The 12,504-nt window shown below is 35.0% G+C and overlaps 1 pseudogene; it reads right to left on the bottom strand.

The window, feature by feature from the left end:
* Positions 1–7,885: 7,885 nt before the first annotated feature.
* LOC115227292 lies at positions 7,886–8,854 on the bottom strand (annotated as a pseudogene).
* Positions 8,855–12,504: the final 3,650 nt, after the last annotated feature.

Raw genomic sequence — 12,504 nt, 5'->3', positions numbered from 1 at the left:
TTCAATCACTTACTATAAAGGAAACACCTAAGAGCATGATTGTTTCTTATATAAACAGAGTTGAAACGTGGGAAAGAACACTTGAACTGGACAAAAGAATAAACAAGATTTATCACCAAATAACTGTGTCGTCAACATCGCCCGTGCTTGCCATCACCTCGAAAAAGAAGGGGCGGACCCTTTCTAAACTAAAAATGTTTATTTTTCAACAGAAATATGAGAATATTTCAAAAAGTAAGTTTTTATTCAAAATATCAAAAGAAATTAATTATTTTTTGTAGACAAAATATCTTGCAATTCCAGTAGAGCCTGTTTATGAATTGTACTTTTATTTAATTCAAGAATAACATACTATTCACGAGTGGGCTTATTTTTCACATTCACGTCTAGAAACATCAAATATAGCCGACCAGCAGAAAACCCAAAATCGTGCTTAATTCGATAAATAAACACTCCGCCAGGCGTCCTCCTACGTTTTCCGTCCTAGACAGCCTCAATGAGAGAATATCAACAAAAGTCGTCATTCCTCCGTTTTTTTCAATTTCCAATGTTTTTGAAAGGGCGGTCTCTGCCGCTTCTTTCCCGCCAATTTCAACAATCCGTGCTATCAATGATTCATAAAAATACAGATTAGCTCAATATTTGTCTCTTTCAATGATGAGCAAATATTTTTTGCTTCAATCAACGATTTTGGGCTTATTTTATAGCTTATCGGTTTCACAGTTGGCATGTCTTTACAATAACATTTCTAAATATATTTATTAAAAAATAGACCTTAAATACTAAGCTATAATCTCTTTTTCGTCGATTGGAGTTTATATTTTGAGCATTGATAACATTTGGAGGAATAATAAATGATTCGACATCACGTTCTACGCGAGTGCAGTCGTTTGTGGGCGGAGCTATGCTATGAAGACAACACAATTACTTACTTTTAGATAATGAAAATGTTTCTTGAGCTATTTGAGCCCAAACATGAAGGCTTTTTGGTTCTTGGTCAATCTAAAATATTTTAACGGCAAAAAACTTTATTAAAGCAAGTTTCTTGGGTTTCTTTTAATTGATTTGGATCAAGATGTGCCATGGATTGAAATGTCACGAAAAATTACTACTAGAAACTTTTAAAGTTTTATATTTTATTTAATAAAATGTATACAATTTAAAAACGTTTGTATGTAAGCAAAACATAAATTAACTCTAGCTACTCATATGAGATCACAGTTCTTTTACTAAACCAAAACGTCTTGTTTGAGTGTTCTCGATATTTGGTCTTTTTAAAAAAATTGTCTCTGAACACTTAAAGATTTAACTGAGTAGTTTTTCAGGCAAAATTTATCTGATTGATTGATATGATTAAATAAATTTAATAATTGTGATTTTGGGTGGAAATTAAATTATTAAAATAAATAATCATTTGCAAATAATTTCATTATTTAGTGTTTAGCTTGAATAATTTCTAAAAAATATTTTTGATATAATTTACTTTGGTTTGGTTCCTCTGTCTGGGCCTACGATTAACAAATTAGATCCATGTTCGCATCTAAAATATAAATGAATGATTTCATATCGTCTAATGTTTAGCTTCAAAGATTTAGGAAGCGACACAATTTACAATACAAAACATTGGACGCTAAAGTTGTCCTTTATGTTAAAGAAAATATTTTTAAATGCGACGGAACTGTACTCTATTTCAAATATACAGCAACTAAGTAATTTGTGCAGCACGGCGAATATTCGTTCGGTTTTAAACAGAAAAAGAAAGTGTTAGTCTGCTTCTCTGCCGCAGCTATCTTGGATAAATACTCTTCATTAGTTATTGCCAAATATAAAAACCCTCGACGCTTAAAACAATTTAATTTTGATGTTTTTAACGTCATGAACTCCTGTAGAAATTTGTGGATGACAATTGACATTTTTAAAACCTGAATCTTAAAAATAAATGCAATAATGCTTTCAGAAGAAAGAAATATATTAATTTTGTTGGATAATTCAAGTCCACATCGATTAGTTGATTTTCAAACGTTTAATTTTTTAACTTACCTGAAAATACAACACATTAATCTAGCCATTGGATATGAGGATAATTAAAAGATTCAAAATAAATTAAACCAATTTACTTATTAAAGTCCTTTTCCTTTATGAATTAATTAATTTATGTTAACGAATGGTAACTAGTTGACCCTGATTTTGACATTAATTACATTTTTTGGCGGTGTGGTGCAATTAATATCAAATTTCGCACATGAAATTAGTTTTTTTTCATCAAAAATTTTCCAAACTAGTGTACTTGTAAATCCCTAATTAAAATAAATTAATTAGAATACAAAAGGAAAGTAAAATGGCAGTTTTTTTGACCTTCTAATTATTATTTTTTGATTTTTTAAAACTGGACATCCGGATTCAATAAGCTGACATAAATTGTGCCTTTTCATCACTTCAAAATTATGTTTTGTGTGAATTTCTGAATAAAGCACATCATGCTTTTCCGCTAGAAATAAAATACATTTATATACCAAAAATTATCTTAGCTTTAGCTTTTATATTTTCATTTCTGAAAGCATTGCATGATTTCTTATTACAATTTGAGATATCAATATATGTTATATTTGCAGTTCCCCCACAATATTTGAACGATATTGGATCAGTTAAAATATTTAAAAATAGCACAGGAATTAATACTAGCATTTTATTCCCAACTAAGTTGTCCTAATTAGTTAAATATTTATTCCCAACGAGGTTATCCTAATTATAACAAATTAAACATATTCTAATTTAAAATAAATTAAAAATATTAATAACCCACACGTCATTTGTATAAAATAATTCACCTTGAGTTCAATCATAAATAAATAAAAATCATGACAAATACTGATAATCGTTGAGCTGACCCTCAGGCTCTCGACAATTCCCTTAGCCACCCAATCGCTTACTTTTTTCTTCTTTAAGTATTACAATATTACAACGTAAAATACTGATAATAACACATTTTATTGACCTGTACAGTCCAGTCTGACAGAATACTTTTGTAATATAATCTCAATCTAGATATACATCACCGCAGATCTTTGCTTTGTTAAAGGACCCTCTAAGTCGATTGCTGAATGGAAAGTTTCCGAAAATAACGATGGGGACTCCAGGAAATGGGGAACCCACTTATGCAACTAATCACCTCCTCTTTATTGATGATATAAAACTGTTTTCTCACCATAGTGATTCTATAGTTATGATGATGGAAGAAGTGGATTTGTTTTTTATGCAGCTGGGCTGGAGAGAAATTTTAAAAATCCGCAACAAATGTAAAGTTATTGTCTGGCAAAGCCCGTCTTCTTGATGGATTGGATGGATATCAATATTTGGGAGTCTTTGAGGATAAGAACAGTAATGTCCTTAAAGAAGAAATTATTAATAAAATCAATAAAGAAGCATCTACGCGTATTGAAAATTTGACAAAAACTGATTTAAACTCAGTTAACCTGTTTAAAGGGATAAATGAATATGCAATCTCACTTTATAACTATTGATTGATGTTAAGCCTGGAGAATTTGAGCAGATTGATAAGAATATTTGCCGAATTCTTATGAACAGACGTATACATTTCTAACACGCAAACAAAGAAAGATTTTATCTACCAAAAAATAAATTTGGAAGAGGCATGGAGTCTGTTAGTAATAAAGCTGAACGGATGCTTCTCCAATTTTATAATGACTTAGAACATAAGGCAAATTATTGCCTGGAAGAGCAGGAATTCTACGGTCATTAATTCAAAGAAAACACACATGGCCACTATCATAGAATTCATTTCCAGAAAGTACAACATTGAGATTGCAAAGGATTTGACAATGTCGACATTGATGGAAATACAGCATGAATATCTGCTTAAAGAAATTGAAAAAAAGCAGATGCACTCTATCTTATTTCAATGTCTAAATGACACGGAAGTAAATGTTTGTGAATCTTCTGGATGGTTGGTTAATGGAAATCATTCCCCCATGACTGAAGGGAGACTGTCTACTTCAGGACCGCAACATGTTTTTTGATAATAGAAAAATAAGTGAACGCATTGTAACTCGGCAAGAAAAACAGTTGATCACTTTGCAACTAGGTGCGGGAGAATGCTGAATAGCTCATATCTTAGACGGCATAACTAAGTAGTCAGATGTATTCACTTATATCTCTGTCGTCAATATGGAATAAGGAAAACTAAGAAACTAAAGACACACTCAGTTCAATCTGTTGTTAGCAATGAATTTGTGGAGATTCGTGTGGATACTACGATTAGTACGGATACAGCTGTGGCGAATAACAAACCTGATATATTTGTTCGTGACAAATAAGGAATAAAATTACTCTTATCGAAGTTGGGATTACTTCACAAAATTGCCTGAAGCAGGTCGAAGTTAAGAAGTTCCACAAATATGACTTATTGGCAAATGAACTTGAAGCAATTTATCACGCAAAAGTGAAAGTAATCCCTGTTGTAATGATCTGGGATGGAATTGTCTCAAAATTTTTCAAGAGTCATCTTGATGTCCTCAAGCTAAAAGAAAGAGTGAGATCATATATTCAGACAGTGGTTCTGAGAAAGACATTGGAGAGCATGCAGGCTGAAGAGAGGCATGGTATATCGATACCTAGTGAGGAGAAAGCTGACACGGAATGCCAACCATGGGAAGCCTCAGAATGTGGAGTGTGCTTCGACGAGAACACACCCATACGGTCACTGGATTATGGGCCCAAAAAGAGAAGATTAAGCTAATTAATTACTTGTGTTTATTTTAAATAAAACTTTACATAACATACTATACCCGACTAGTAACACTAATCTCACTATACTCATTCCCCATATAATTTACTTTAGTTTGGGACGTCATGTGCGTGAAATCCTTTTCCAATCAGAATATCAAGTTGTGTATCGAAAATTCGGGAGCCCCGTCTGAACGGGCTGAGAAGAGGAAGGATGAGAAATACGCTGGAATTGGGAATGACAGAGTGTTGTTGAGATGTCAGGAATACAGGGGCCTTCTACTCGGACCCTACTCCAGCGGATTGGCTCACTAATCGAAAGGGTTACAGGCGACCCGTCTGAGCACCGGTATTTAACCGAACGAATATCTATAGCCATAGTCAGAGGCAATACTCTGGCTATCTGCCAATGACCATTTTTCTCTTTGTCTTTTATTAATAAAACAAACATTTACTTTTATGTATAAAGAGTAAACAATTATTGAAAAAAGAAATGTCACTTAAGTTTTTTACTGGTATAAATCAGGAGTTCTTAACCTTTTTAGCTCAAGAGCCAAATTGATTATTAAGAGTTCCTTTGCGGCCCGAACTAAACATGTTTTGTGCTTTCACACAGAATATTAATCAAAATTTAATGCAAAAACTGTTTAAAATAAAAAGAGTAGTTAGAATATTTGAAATATGTGTATATTTATTGGAAAATGAGAGTTATTGTCAATAAAGGAGAAATAGAATGTGGTGAGAGCAATATCTTTTTGGGTAGTCTGATAACTTGAGATGGTGGTTGTATCTCGGAAATCAATAGGCAGATGGCTATTTGAAAAAGTACGGTAATAAAACTGTATTGGATGTAGAATAGCAAGAATGTCTGTCTCAGAACATAGATAAGACTGTTCATCACGATTGTGTTTCTAGTCTTCCTATATCATTGTAAATTGCTGCATTTGTTCAAAGCAGACAGCAGTAGAGTAGATTTATTGAAATTATCGTGCTGGCGTAAACTTTTGAAAGTAAATTGATACGAGAAAGTATTAAATGATAAAGATTTTATAAAAATTAAACTATCATTGTCGCTTGTGGCAAAAATATGGAAACAGCAATTATCATACTTGAAACAAGTGCTTAGAAGGGATGATATAGAAAAGAAAATCTGCTTTCTGCGTTTAGTGGAAAGAGGAAAAAGAAAGATACAAATTAAGTTGAACTTCAAAAGTCGTTAAAATAGCTTGACATCACTTTTGGAGATTGTAGAGCTTGTTAGGGACAAGAATGTATGGAGGAATTTGATCAATAGAATTGCCAATAGCCGGAATTGGCTGAATATGGCTTGACTTAACTTATATCTTTATAATCTAAAAAGGGCCTCATGTGGCTCGTTGTGCTACGGTTGAGAATCTCTGTTGTACATTATTTATTATTTATTGACTCCAAGATCACCAAGAAAGATAGGTCAGAACTAACTAATTAGATGATCCCTGCCTCCAACAACAGTCGGACTCTCCTTACATGATCTTCTGATGACCCAACCGTAATCCGGAAACGCCTTCTCTTCCTTCTGCAGAGGAACTCAATCGAAGTGCATTTCTTTATAACCGACCGAAATTCCTCTGCATGGGCCACCTTTTCCTTTAATGGGTCTCCCAGTTCCTTGCAGAAACGTAGGAAACCCTGTCCATTCTTCCGCGTCGCCTCCTCGGAAACAAACCTGCCAACTGAGGTGTCAGTGTGGAGCATAATCTTCCTTCTGAGTGAGTTCAAACGTTCTGCTTTCGAACAAGCAATTGCAAACCTACAGGCTGAGCAGGCATATTCAACCGTCGGGGCAATCACTTGTTGGTAGACCTTGCTGACACAATCTTTCAGGGGGAAGGGACTCTTTTTTAACAGAGCTTTCAAGACGTTCCACTTCCGAAGACCTTTAGCAAGGGCCTCCTCCACGTGACTTGAAAACGTCATTAAGGAGTCAAAAACTACGCCAAGGATCTTTTGGGTACGCGAAGAGGGAATATGTTTGTCTCCAATGAATAGTTCCGGTCCATTCTTGAATCTTCTATCAGTAGTGAAGAGGGTGAATTGGGATTTAGATGCAGACACACACAAAATGTTTGCAGATAGCCAATCACATACACGGTTGAGGTGCGACTGGACCATTTCAACAGCCACAGAAGGAGATTTATCTCTTGCAGCGATAATCAGGTCGTCTGCAAGGATAAGAAAATAATGCCTGGGTCAAACTTTTAAAGCATAAGAGATTTATTAAATAAGAGTATAATTTCTTTGTAATCTGCAATTATAATATAATTCAATGTATAATTGCTATTTTATATTCCAATAAAAATCGTTCAAAATGTGTAAATATCAAATAAACAATAACAAAATAAATCGATCTAAACAATAACCATAATCAATTGGTTCCTTTTCAATGAAAAATGTTATTATTTAATTATAAATCGTCACGTTAGTCCTAAAGCTACTAAATTAATGTTTATCCGTCCGCGGAGGGGGGAATCGTTCGTTTACTTTGTCAATCATTTTCGCTTCCTCAAAATTAAATTTAGGACATTCATCAAATCCGAGTTTGGCAAGAGCTTCAGTTTTTGACTAACTAAAAAACCTTCTTTAATTCCCGTACGACCACCAGAAAGCGTTCCCTGAGGGAGGAGACCGTCCGAAGTCAGTCCCTTCAATTGGAGAATACATTCACTTTCATTTCTAAAAATAAATTAACATAAAAATACCGCAAAACAGAAAAACTGTTAGCCATCTTACCAACAGCCATGATCTTTGATTTGATCACATCTTTCCGAAGAGTACTCGACACTAGAATATATTTCAACACAAAAATACAAATTGAAGGGTCTTCCTCGACTAATTCATCTTCTGTGCACACGTTGAGCATTTGGACCAATATTTCGCTTACTTTCTCGATAGCAAAGGGCAGGGACCAAGTCAAGGCGTTCATGAAGTTGGGGAGCCAGTAAGGATGAGGACTGGCCTTGAACTGCTGTACGTTCAAAACTCCGTTTTCGTATTTTAAAATAGCAGCTCTGTTTCCGTACACATCGAGATAGTTGGGAGCTGAGAATATGGTTATCAACGACGGAAAGTCCGTTTTGGGGTTCTTGGCATACATCCGATAACTTTAAATCAAAAAAACATCCGACAACCCAGCATCCTGAGCCTCGTGAGCTCTTATAAGACAAATCAAATTATTTCGGTTCAAGAATTTGCAACAAGCGTTAAATGAGAACGAATATGAGCACCCTCGAAGAACATTACAAGTAAACGTGGCAGGGGAAGTGGTGTCGTCATAATTCTCGTGAGGGTCTGCCCACAGCAAGTCACATAGGGGACCCGCAGAAGGAGGTTCCCTTGCCCTCTCAATCTAGAACATCACAAATTCGTATTTTGATGCATAAACTGAATAATACGAACCAATTTCAGATCTCTGAGGGTTTTTATATCCGGAGAAAGCCCGCCATGAAGACAGAGAAACTGCTGATGGACGACCGCGGCAAGCGGAAGCCAGTCAAACGATTCCATACACGCGTCATACACTTCCTGGTTGTATTTTAAAAGGCCTAAAACGATTTTTGAGGATTTTAATACATTCTCTCTTAAAAGTGAAAAAGTCAGAAAGATGCCGACATTCGTGATTTCCTCTGAGGAGAAATATTCCATTTGGCTTATTTATCTTTAACGACCAAAGATGAAGGACACACTAACGGACTAGTTATAAAAAGTACTTCGATTGAGAAGAATCCTCGGTCGACGTAGTCCCCCAGGAAGAGGTACCTGTTGTTAGAAGCAGTTCCCCCGACTTGGAATAGCTTAATGAGGTCATAGTACTGCCCATGAATGTCTCCGCAGACTATTTTGCTAAAAATATGGGGAGAGTGATACTAGTAATAGGACCGGAACTAATATCCAGAACATTCGACTCTTTTTTAAAAAGGAGAGTTGCCATGGACACTATTTTAATTACAGCCTCGGGAGTGAGTCGGCCTTGGGAAAAAAGGTGTTTTTCCAAGACTTGGATATTTATTTGGTTTGTTTTGCGGTTATAAACGTCGTTAAGCGAGAGAATTGTTGTGTTTATTGGCTGAAAACAATCTGTTTTGTCTGCGGATTAACTCTGAATATATTACCATCTATGCAGCTATGCGACATTAGTCGGTAATTAAGGAATTTATTGAATAATTTCGTGAATATAAATGTTGTTTAAATAAAATGTAATTAAATTAATTAAAAATATTGCTTATTTTATTAACTTTGAGATTACTTCGCAAAATTGCCTCAAGCAGGTCGAAGTTGAAGATTTTTCAAGAGTCATCTTGATGTCCTCAAGCTGGAAGAAAGAGTGAGAGCATATATTCAGACAGTGGTTCTGAGGAAGACACTGGAGAGCATGCAGGCTGAAGAGAGGCATGGTATATCGATACCTAGTGAGGAGAAAGCTGACACGGAATGTCAACCAAGGGCAGCCTCAGAATGTGGAGTGTGTTTCGACGAGAACACACCCATACGGTCACTGTATTATGGGCCCAAAAAGAGAAGATTAAGCTAATTAATTAATTACTTTAAAACTGTCATTTTTACATATTGTTTTATATTAACTTTGAAAATAATATTTATTTAATGTGCAGGACCGCAGAGAAAAATGGGACTGAGGTGCTAGAAACTAACATTGAAATCTCTAAAAGGATCCTATTTATATGCCCATTCGTCTGGAAAATAATTGTTTCCTAAAGAATTCTACCCACGATCGACCTAATGAATGGATTCATTTCAGTAAGAAGAGGCTGTATTTGTAAAGCTCATTTCAGTAAGAGAAAAGATATTCAACGTACCCTACCGATCAGTGCCTGGTTTACTCTAAACCAATTTTGGCTTCGCGAGTCAAAATTTTATTTTTATGTGATGCAGGCAAAACGAGAAAAACGACAAAAAATATTGAATTTTCAATGAAATAAATTTAGTTTTGTAATAAAAATCCAAGTTAATCTCACTAGTTCCTAAAAGTAACATATCATCAAAATGCGAATCAGTCATCCTCATTAAAATGCAAATCAAACTGCATATTTATCACCAATAATGGCTTAATTGTGCAGCTGGATAATCTGGTAGTTCATTTAATCACAATTCAAAAATCAACGACAGTCAGTGAGGAAGAACACGTTAAATGATCAGTGCGTCTTTTCATTAGTGGTAATTTTCATTAGTCCATTGATGTTACTTTTTGTTCATTAAGCACACGCAATGTATGCAAATCGCGACACTATTTTGAGAAAACATTTTTATGAGCCTGGAAAATTAATAAAACAACATTTTACTCTTAAATTCACGTAAAGTAATAAAAATGTTCTAAATTTATTTATTTTTTTGATTTTTATTATTTTTTTTGAATCTGTTATTTAGTATTTATTTAGCAGCAGAGGATAAGATGGAATGGCAATTCCCACGCAAGATGGCTATTGATAGCGGCGTCTCATTGCGCCTGGGACTAAACGTATGCCGAGAACACCGGTGCCGCTGTGGATCGACTGTTGACCCCTTTGGATTGCACCCATTATCGTGCCAGAGAAGCTCCGGACGCTTTCCCCGACACACTGCCCTGAACGACATAGTTAAGCGGACCCTCGAAACTGCCGGATTCCCATCACAGTTGGAACCGGTCGGCCTGGTTCGGAGGATGGTAAACGTCCTGACGGCCTAACGACTTTCCCCTTCGAAAATGGCAAGTCGCTCTTTTGGGACGCAACTTGCACAGACACCTTCTCTGCCGGAAACATCTTTACGTCAGCCGCAGAGCCGGGCTCCGCAGCTAACCTGGCCGAAACGCTAAAAATCAAGAAATACAGTGCATTATCTCACCGCCATATCTTTGCCCCGATCGCAGTGGAGACATCGGGAGTCCTCGGTAAAAAATTCCTTATTAAACTGGAGGATTTAGCAAGCAGAAGGAGAAATGATCATCGGGAACGGACATGGCTTTTCCAACGCATATCAATAGAATAATAAATAACAGTAATAAAAATTGTAATCTCTATTTTATAAATACGTTTGCATCTTCATGAACATCGGACCCTGGGAGACATCGTCGTCTCAGGTCGATCATCTGACAGGATCGAACCCTTCCGAAGAAACTCCGTCGCCTGCGAAGTGCATTGGTGATTAATTGGATTATAATTAACTGGTTTACCCTGGTTCTTTGGTCATCAATAAATGTCTTAAAATGAATTTGTGGTTGGAAAATGCACAAAATGCGTGATATTTCCTTTCTGTAACTGTACTTCCCTCTGCTTAAATAATCTCTTAGTCAAAAAATAAGAGATTTTGATATTCTGCTTCAGTATCCATTAAAAATTGCCTGAAATTCCGATAATTTAAGCCACGGGATAAAATAAAATTAACTACATTAACTTGTACAAAAATCAATCAGTTGAAAAAAAACTACATTAACAGTAGTGTCTTACCGAATTTGACTGATTTAGCAATCAAAGCCTTTTGATGAATAATACAATTATTAAACTATGTCGAAATTTTATTGAGTAATAAAAATTTATAATAGCATTTTTTAAGCATCTATACTTTTTTAGGACAATCTTCGTCTCTTATACCCAACTATCATAGTCGGTACATAGAGGTCTTCGTCCACTCGTATTGCTGATTCAGAAGAATCCTTCGGTTGACACTTAATCACTGCTTGCTCCTCTTCGGGAACCGATATTCCATGTCTTGTCTCCACCTGCATACTTTCCAATGTTTTTCTTAAAACGAGTGTTTGGATATATGCCTTCACTCTGTTTTCCACTGCGATAGAATCCAGACAGAATAATGTAATTGTTTCCTTTTGGTTATAAAGTATAAAAGAACCCCCATCTGTCGTAATTCCAACAAATTTTGAATTTGGGAGATTGGATTTTGTTAAAAGTTGCATTAAATGTCTGAAGACGTCTGACTTTGCCCATCATTGAAATGAACCCGATAAATTTTTTAAAAATTGGAATGTATCAGTTAGCCTTTGAACAAATACGGCAAGTTGAGAAATATTTTTTTTGTCAATACTATTGAAAAATAATCAAAATTTACAAAAACGTTTTTTAAAGAGAAATTTAAATCCAACGATTTCTTCTATTTTTATCGTGCAGTTCAAGATTCAAAATTTTTTTGATAGAAAATAAATTTTCTGCTAATGCAATTAGGCATTCTTTGATATAATCGCCGTCTGTAAATGGTTTCATTTGTTTTGTAATTATCTTTGAAATTTTAAAACTAGTACGAGTGATATCGTCATTTTTACAACTCAAATTAAAGAAAGATGTCTGCATTTGGCAATTGTCATCGAGTCTATTAATTTTCAGTAAGCGTAGTTCTCCTGTAACTTTGCTGAATTTATTGCAATGACAAGTTTTGTAATGTCGCTTGATGTTATAAAGTTTTTGGAGAGCAACTCCATGTTTTCATATCAAAGATAAGGGTTTTACATTATCTTCAATAATGAAATAGTCACAAGTCTAATTACGAGTTATATGTACGAGTTAGAAAATCTTTATTATTTTTTATACAATTCAAAAAAATAATAAGTACATTGAGGAATTCACGAACTTGCTAGCATTTTTACAACCGCACAACAATCAAAGGAAACTTAAGAACAAGGACTCATAATTCGGAATTAATTAGAATAATACAACCGTACAACAATCAAAGGCGATTGCCGTAACGCGGTAGCGGTCCGCGAGCGAAGAATATTTTTGTATT

This window comes from Octopus sinensis, unplaced genomic scaffold, assembly GCF_006345805.1.
Source record: "Octopus sinensis unplaced genomic scaffold, ASM634580v1 Contig02586, whole genome shotgun sequence".
Classification (NCBI taxonomy): Eukaryota; Metazoa; Mollusca; class Cephalopoda; order Octopoda; family Octopodidae; genus Octopus; species Octopus sinensis.
This window is presented reverse-complemented; position numbering and strand designations above follow the sequence as displayed.